This window comes from Setaria italica, chromosome II (assembly GCF_000263155.2).
Source record: "Setaria italica strain Yugu1 chromosome II, Setaria_italica_v2.0, whole genome shotgun sequence".
Lineage (NCBI taxonomy): Eukaryota > Viridiplantae > Streptophyta > Magnoliopsida > Poales > Poaceae > Setaria > Setaria italica.
The window spans coordinates 7,333,628-7,342,503 of NC_028451.1; the positions used below are offsets into that span (position 1 = coordinate 7,333,628).

Sequence of the window (8,876 nt, forward strand, 5' to 3'; positions counted from 1 at the left end):
CACGCTAGCCTCCCCTGCTCCACCCCGCCGCCCCCCGATCCTCCCGGGCGCCCCCGCCTCCGACCGCATCCGCCCCAGCCGCGCCCGCCTCCGCCCGTGGGAGCCCCGGCCGCGTCCGCCCCGACCGCGCCCGCCTATGCCCGCAGGAGCTCTGGCCGCATCCGCCCCGACCGCGCCCGCCTCCACCGCGCCCACCTGACGAAGAAGAAGCAGGAGCTCGCCCACCTCCAGCTCGCCCGTGCGCCCGCAGCGGAGCTCGCCCACGCCAGCCATGGAGGGCCGCGACGGAGCTCCAGCTCGTCCGCGCAACAGCGGCGGAGCTTGCCCGCTCGCTGTTGCTCCCTCTCGTGGGACAGACGGGGGGCGACGGCGTTGAAGTGGGACGACCCCGTCCGCTCTTTTTTGGCGGACGGGAGCGTCCCGGATATTTGCGGTATATTCCCTACTAAGGACGACCCCATCCTATATGCTCCCCAGCCAAACATTGGTAAAAATGGGATCGTCCCGTTCCGTCTCGTCCCGTCCTCAGAACCAAACACACCGTAACAGGACCGGGGTACCAGCAGGAACAACAATAGTGTCGTCCATGACCAGCCGCCGTCTCCTCCTCACGTCCGCCGTCCTGCTCGCCGCAGTTCTCACCGCCGCGGCCGCCGGCAGCTCCCCGGGCCACTGCGTGCCGGGGCAGGGCATCCCGCTGAGCCCGCTCCCGGCGTGCTGCCGGCAGCTGGAGGCCGTCCCGGCGGAGTGCCGGTGCCGGGCGCTGCGGGTCATGGCGGAGGAGACGCCGCCGGCCGTGGTGGGCCGGGCCTGCTGGGTCGCGCTGGCCCAGTTCGCGCCCGCCGTCGTGGCGGAGGCCGAGACGCCGAGTGCGGCCTGCGCACCGTCCACGGCTTCCGCTTCTGCTACGCGCTCCGCGCCGACGGCTGGCCGACTGAAATGCGTGTCTACGTTCCGCCAGTCAGCGTTGAGCAAATAAAGGGAACAGCTTACAGCTCATGGCTGTGTGTGTTCTCGTGATCATGAGTTAGTCTCGCGTTGAGCAAATAAAGTGGTGCCGATATCGATTTTTTTCCACAATTGTATTCTGTAGACAGGTATTCTAATAGTGACAGCTTGTCTCAACCGCGTACTGTGAAAAAAAAAACATCCTGTGTGCACTTTTCAGAAGCTGGTGCAACATAGAATGGCGTGCATACGCGTCGTACGGTCCTAGAACTCCAAGTTGTTTAAGGCCTGAGACAGATCAGTCAACCAGCAGCACCGACGCCGCCGCTTCTCCGGGGCCGGTGGCCCGCCATCTCGTCGGTGTCGTCGTCCGTCGGCCGGGGGAGCGCTCGCGGAAACGAATCGATGAGGGGCCCATCTTTTCCTGGGCTAGGCTGAAATGATCCCGCGTAGGCCCATGGAGGCCTGGCGCAACCCCCAGTGGCTGCGAGACGACGACCCCAGGCGTCGTGACATTTGGGATGCCCGGCCCTAAAAATTCATTACTCATCTGCTTGCGGTACGTGCAGGCCGATGCACCGGCCCAGCAAAGCTTCACCGGCCTTTTGAATGGACACCACTCCTTAAGAATGGCCCGCCTTAAAAAAAGCACTCCATTATGTTTCCTTTTAAATCAACCTAGTTCTTGATCCACAACGCACAACCAATATGCCGCTCTAAAAATTACCTATGTAAGAGTTATAATAGATGTATTATTAAAGACTATGTTATTTAGGCGCCAAAACCATGTAGACTAAGGGCTTGTTCGCTTCAGCTTATTCAACCGGCTTATCAGCCACAAAACAGTGTTTTCCTCTCACAACAAATCAGCCGTTGCAGCTTTTCAGCCGGCTTATAAGCTGAAGCGAACAGGCCCTAAAACATAGGCGGCCGCTTGCTTCCTTGATAACCAAAGTAGATAAGAAAAAAAAAAGAACACAACATACCATTTTTACATGGAAATACCCTTACTAAAATAACCATGGGTGCCAGCGACCTTCATTGTATCATGACAGTTACAAACATATGGTTGATCCTTTACTTCATCACCTTTCAAACATCAGTATTAGATCGTGATTGATCCTTTACTTCAGTCACCTTTCAAATTGGAATTCGGCATGAGTTAACGATAACTAACTTTCTTGAGTTATCAAGTCAAGGCAAGTCGTCGCTGTGGTCCATCAGCCAGCTTAGCTGCCATATCGTTCGTAGTCGTAGACGTCACAAGGACATTGTTGTGACCTGTCAATTCCGCACAAGGACGTCACAAGTACATGTGTGGGTCCCACAAGTACGAGGAGACACTACTAGAACTCCCCGAGTTCTTCCCTGGAGCAAGAAATCACGAAGGTCGTAGGGAACGTTACGATTTCCCTACGGTTTTGCTAACGTGTTCTAGGAAATAAACTATCCCCAGAGTAATCAGAAATTTTCTCGGGAAAGAAAAAATCAGTAGGGAACCCGAAGAGTTGCAGTAGTGAGAGGGGGAATGAAGAAAACGGCTCGCACTTTTTTTAATGCCAAGTAACAGCCATCACACACACCCTCTCCTTCCCCGCCGTTGCTTCGCCCGCCCTCTCCTTCCCCTCTTCCCCTCCAGCTGCCCTTTCCTCCCTTCCCTCGTCAGCCACCACGCGGGCAACGGAGCTCACCCCCCGCGCCGTCATCTGCTCGGGCCACGCCACCCTCTGCTCGGGCCATGCCGCTGCTCGCCCCGCCCTCCGCCCCAAATCAGCGTCGGCAGTTGATCTCCACTGCGAATCGATGAGCCGTGGCCCCGCAAGCTCCTTCCCGCGGCCATGCTGCACGCGCCCGGGCCTGGGGAACAAGTGGAAGAGACGAGGGGGCGCCCCCTCAAGTTTCTTGGGCGGCAGAGCTCGCCCGCTTGCATGTAGCGGAGCTCACCAGCCTTTCGCCGCGGAGCTCGGAGCCTGCAGCTCAGCTCGTTCGCCTGTGTGCGGCGGAGCTCGAGCCCCTGCGGCATAGCTTGTTTGGCCCCGTGCAGCGGCACTCACCCTTCACGGCGGAGCTTTCCCACGCGACGACAGGTTGTGGCGGAGAGCGACTTGGATTGGCGACGCTCTCGGAGGTGGAGTCCGGTGGCTGCGGTGGATGGCGCGGCGGCGAGTCGGCGCGGAAAACTCATGTACGCGATAGTTGCCCTTCCCGCCTCTGGCTACATTGAAAAATAGTTGGCATATTTCAGTTGTAAAGTTTTAGGCTATGATCTATTTTGGCCGTTTGGATTGGTATATTTCAGTTAAGAAGAGAGAAATTTAGGTTATAGTCTAAAAATAACAACTATTTTTTGGTAGTTTTTGTATAGTTCATTTACTGAAGATGCTCTAAAGATACCGCTCTAGTCTACGTCTACTTCCTCCAAGCGTAAATCAAGCTGCCAGTATTATCCTTGGAGCAAAACAAATTTGTTCTCATTCAAATAGAGAAAAGCTAGATTATTTGAACTGATTTCTTGTGTTTGTCTTCAACTACTGCTCTCTTTGCACGGAAAAGTCCAAATTACTCCCCTATGCCATTTAGTTCAATTCACCCTTTAACACAATTTGTTCTCCATGCATAAGTGAAGTCTTAAGTTAAAATTTTGCAAGATGATAGCAGACATCATAACACATGTTAGAAAAATATATGATAATTTTTTTATCATTATTTTGATGGCTAGGATATTTAATAATGAAATTTATTTTTGAGATACAAAATTATATAAAAATAATGGTGAAAAATTTATAAAATATTTTAAATATATATTATGATGTCCACTACCACCCTGCAAAGTCTCAAATTAAAATTTAACTTGTGTATGGAGAAAAAAAATAAATTCCATTATAGGGTAAGTTGAATCAAATAGCATAATTTAGGGGGTAAATTGAATCAAAATATAGTTTAGGGGTTATTTGAACTTTCGCTATACTTGAATGGAGTAATTTGAACGTTTTCCCTCTTTGTAAATATTTCTACGTCCAAGTACTTATTGGCTGCTCGGACTCGGGAACGTGCATGTCAGCATCAATAATGATTGAGGATACTAGTACCTTATTTAGGGTCTTATAGTTTTATCTAAATTTCTAATTGTTTTTCCAAGTATTGTTGAAATAAGAAATTTGATTCAAAATAATTGGGAGGGAAAAAGGAGAAATGGAACACGTTGGCAATGGGCCCTCTAGGCCGCTTGGGCCAATCAGCACAAAGCTGAACAGTTAAGTAGGGAACGCTAGTCCGGCCCAGAAGCGCCAGTGGCGTAGCTAGGGTTTCATGTTAGGTGGTCCATCTTAACATATTTTTTTAACTGTAATATCATCTCCACTTCTTTTCGCAGTAAGGAAGGATGAACATTGATGTTGATATAGAACAACGAAGGAGCGATGTGTGGCGGATCCACTTCGGATTAGCTTGATCAAACAGGGTTAAGTCGCCTAACATGCGACACCCATGCTTAAGCCAAGTTAGCACGAAGTGCCGTCGGATTTTCCTCCGATATAACCACTTTGAACAGGATCGATTTAGCAGACTCACCCGAAGGTGAGCGGTTCCAGAGAGTACCACAAGTCCATCAAGTTAGCAATTAACAACTGAATTAAATAGTTTCGAAAAGAATATCAGAGTTTTACAAGTTTCCTGAAAAACAACAGAAGAGAAAACACTAGCGGAAGCAATCGTCGGGGTCGGATGTCCTGGTGAGGCCGGCCGGGACATCACTGATCCCTCTCCTCGCCGTCCGAGGAGGGATCCCACTCGACCGTCCAGCCTGGCGGGAACCGGGGCGGCCAAGCGCCAACAAGAGAGGGGTCGGGGGCAGCGACTTCACCTGAAAAACAGGAGCCACAACAAGGCTGAGCTACTAAGCTCAACAAGACTTAACCGATAGGAGTAAAACTACTCCTTCTTCTAGACATGCAGGGCTTTCTGGCTGGGGGGTTTGTTTGCCAAAAGCGCTAAGTAAAACCTATTTTCAAGTTTTAGCTCCGGTTCTACGTTCGTTATCCGGTCTAGATTTGCAGCCTGTTCTAAGCAATCATAGAACCAAACTAGATGTGTAAATATATCAACAAACACCATGTCATCATCAGATTCCTCATTTACTTAGGGTGACATAGCGATCAAGCAATCTCAAACTGTGAGAGGCAGACGAATCGATTCGAGTTCTTTAACCATGCATGGTGAACCTAGCCTCACGACATCCGCGCACCCGGAGGTCGCTTCCTGTGTCGGCCTTCTCCATCAATCCCCTAACCCGTGTCGGGCCCATTTCCTTTGGTGCAAGGTTCCACAGATCCGGCCTCTGCCGCCCTGTGACCACACTTGCCACCACGTGCGACAACCAGCAGGGGAAATTCCATTCCAAGAACAACGGGGCGACCGCTCACGTCTAGGTTCAATCCGGTACTAGGCTTCCTCATCCCATACTAAGTATGAGGCTAGTACTTTCAAACACTTGATCACGAACATCACCACTGTCGGGCCTTAGCAAGTTTTCATAGACCGACGGGGCAACCATCCGACCACCAAAAATTTACCAAAACCCTGCCCCGTCCATCGTCCTTATAGTTGTAACATAAGAGTAGACATGCAACTCCTACAACTCGCGAGTGATAGGAGATCACTCGACTTTTACCGTCTCCTAGTTTAAGCAATGCAACTACTTGGTCCAACAGCTAGTGCTCAGATCATAGGAAACTAGGTCATGCATCTAGGGTTTCACACAACTCCTATACGTAAATGCACAAGCATGTGTTAAGGAAGGCATGCGCAAGTTTGGAAACAACGCAGGGTTTTCATGCAAACGGGGCTTGCCTTCGAGCAAAGAGGAAGGAAACTGCTCGACTTCGGGGGCGACTTCGGCTTCAGCGGGCAGGAGCTCAGCTACAGCTTCGCCTTCTGGCGCCGGGTGTAGCTCGTAGAAGCCGTCGGCGAGGTGCAGCTCTACACGGATGCAATGCAAAAGTTAGCATAGACGGTTATTTCAACAGCAACACTGGCTCGCCTGAGCCCAGAAACTCGCGACAAGGAGCAGGAGGGTAGGGAGGTTCAAGAGAGCTGGTGATGATCAAGAGGCAAGGATCGGAAAGGAACTTATGATCTGATCCTTGAACTAGAGGATGTGGTATACTAGAAATCCTCAGACGCAAGCGCTGAAGGGTTACTAAATTTTACACATACACCCTCGGGTTGAAGAAAAGATCACAGCCGAACCCTCGGGCGAGGCGGATAAGGGTCGGCGGAATAGATAGGGTCGGGCGAGACGGAACCGGGGTCGGGCAGATAGGAGGGGTCGGGCGAAGCGGAAAGGGGTCGGCAACTTACCTTCTTCCTGAAAGGAAAGCTTGGGGTCGGAAAGAAGCAGACTTGGGCGGAGGGACTAAGGCTTTGGGCAACGACTAAGACCGGAAATGCTACGACGGCGGCGGTGCTTCTTGCAGATCACAAGAGAGCTTTTACGCAGCACGAAGGAGCAAGCGGCTGGGTGACTCGGAGAAAACTGAGGGAGAAGCTGAGAGAAGAGTTCCTCAAGAACTTGGTGGGTGGCGCTTGGAGCTTGAGCAGGGAGCGAGAGAATGGCTGAAGGCAACAATGGCGGAGGGAACTCCGGCGGCTGGTGCATTCCTTTTTTAGCTGCTGGAACGGAGAAAGGAAGCGGCGCGAAGGCCGGGGAGAAGCAATGGAGTGCTCTGCCGGGGCGGCGATTGAGCGAAGAAGGCGGTGGTGCAGGACTCCGGGGGTGACGCCAGCGGTCATTGAGTTCTGGCGTTAGGGCGGCGCAGGAGCGGGTATGCCGGTGGTTGAAATTTGGCGGAGGCGGGCGTCGCCGTGCGGAAGATTTGATAGAAGCGACCGGTTTAACGGCGCTAGAATCGAGGGCGCACAGGTGAGAAGACAGGCAGCCGCGGGCGCGCGGGCGAGCGCGGAGCAACAGATTGTCGGGCGGCTTCTGACAGGGCGGGGAAAGGAGCTGTCGCTGCCGTGGTCGGGGTTGGCGATGGAGGAATCGTCGTGTAGTGGAGACCAGGCGGCGCGACTGTGGTCGAAGTGACGGAAAAGACGGGCGACATCGGGCTCTGGGTCGGGATCTGGCGGCGTGATGATGGGCGCGGGAGGCAAGGCTCTGCAGAAAGGTTGCAGAGGGGCTTCCGCTGCCATTGGGGAAGGGGGCGCGAGAAACCACGCGGTCGCTAGCCAGAGACAAAACTGAGCGGCGGCGTCGGAGAAGACGAGCCACGCGGCAGGGAGACTCTGAAACGGGCATGCAACTCGAGTGCGCCTATCGCGGAGGATCTGGGAAAAAGATCTCGCGGGTCCACCGGGCGGATAGAACGGACGTTTGAGGAAGACTTAGAAGGATCCGACGGTTAACTGGATTTGCCGGGGTCGGGATCGGAGCGAAGCGGGGAGGGGTCGGGACCTGGCTGAAGGCTGAGCACTCAGGTGCGGTAAAACAAGACAGATGACTATGATCAAGGGCTCCGATTAAGGTTAACTCGGAAGATTAGGGGTCGGTCGTCACACGATGCTTCTTTTATGGATCGGAACATCACAATAGGAAGGATGTGATGGGCTTGGGCTGGATTTCTAGGGTGATCCCTGGCCTACACGGACCACCCTCTAGGTCCGCCCCTGAGAAGCGCGACGTGAAGGCTACTCAATTTGGCCCAGCGAAGGGGAGAAAACAGCATGGGACTCAAAACCTCGGCCTCGGCGCCAACAAGGCGCTATAGACTATACAAACTACAAAGACCCCCAAGCTACTGGGGTGCCAAGCTGCAGAGCTCCTCCGGCAGGAAGCAAGTACGACGTGGTGGTGCAATTCTGTAAATAATGTTCAGTCATCACATGGTCAATGGCTCAATGCAGAAGCAGCAGCCCTGAAGTCTCGACCTCTCACTGATTAATTATATTGATAAATTGACGCAAAAATAATCTTCTTTTTCTCAAATCGTCGCAATCCCATTTTACAAAATCTCAATTCACATCAATTTACATTCCGAACTTAACATTCGGTCACAATATTTAGTGAACTCCACTGTCAATTCACATCAACTTACAATCTGAATTTAACATTCAGTCACAATATTCAGTGGACTCCAGTCGCAATTCACATCAGTTTCTGAATTTAACAATCAGTCACAATATTCAACGAAACACCACCAGCACTTTCCCAGATCTCAGACGAGGCAGGAATTTGGCGGGGCCTCAACGGCGCGGTGGTTTGTGGGCCAAGCAGCGACACCTCTGAATATCCATCGCAGCAATTTTTTTTTCCAAAAACATGGCTGAGCAAGTATTTCATTAACAGGAAGGGCACGCCACCATTACAAGAGCTGCTGGGCCGTGCTTGTTCGGTGTTGCGGCTGGAGTGCTGGGAGGTTGAGATCTCCATTGGATCGGCACATAATTCAGTCAGTCACCCAGCACCCTCACAACTCGGAATTGTTGTATTCTTTTAAGTCTTTTGAAATGTTATTAATTGTTGCATTCCCCCTTTTACAACATTTTCAGTTTTAAAATCATTCGTTTTAATTGTCAGAAACGAACAAATCGGTGATATTTCACTTCGGGCCCGTTTGTTTCGATGGAATTGAATTCCATCCTAATAATCATAATTTAGACACAAATTAATTAAGCTAATATAATTGTATGTGGAATATAGTTGTATATTATAGTTGGTGATATGGGAGAGATACTTGTATGCTACACTTCTATTATAGAGAAGCGAGTCTAAGAGCGTGCTATAAGAATTGAATTCCATCTAATAATCATAATCTATAGAATCAATTTCCATCTCCCACCCTATGAATTTAAGATAGGCTTATATCTAAACTTTGGAAAGTTGTGGAATGCCACATTCCAACATAAATTAGCCTACTCCATTAAATAGA

The 8,876-nt window shown here is 51.3% G+C and overlaps 1 pseudogene; it reads left to right on the forward strand.

The window, feature by feature from the left end:
• The first annotated feature begins 586 nt into the window (after positions 1-586).
• On the forward strand, positions 587-1,020 carry LOC111256363 (annotated as a pseudogene).
• The last annotated feature ends 7,856 nt before the right edge of the window (positions 1,021-8,876 follow it).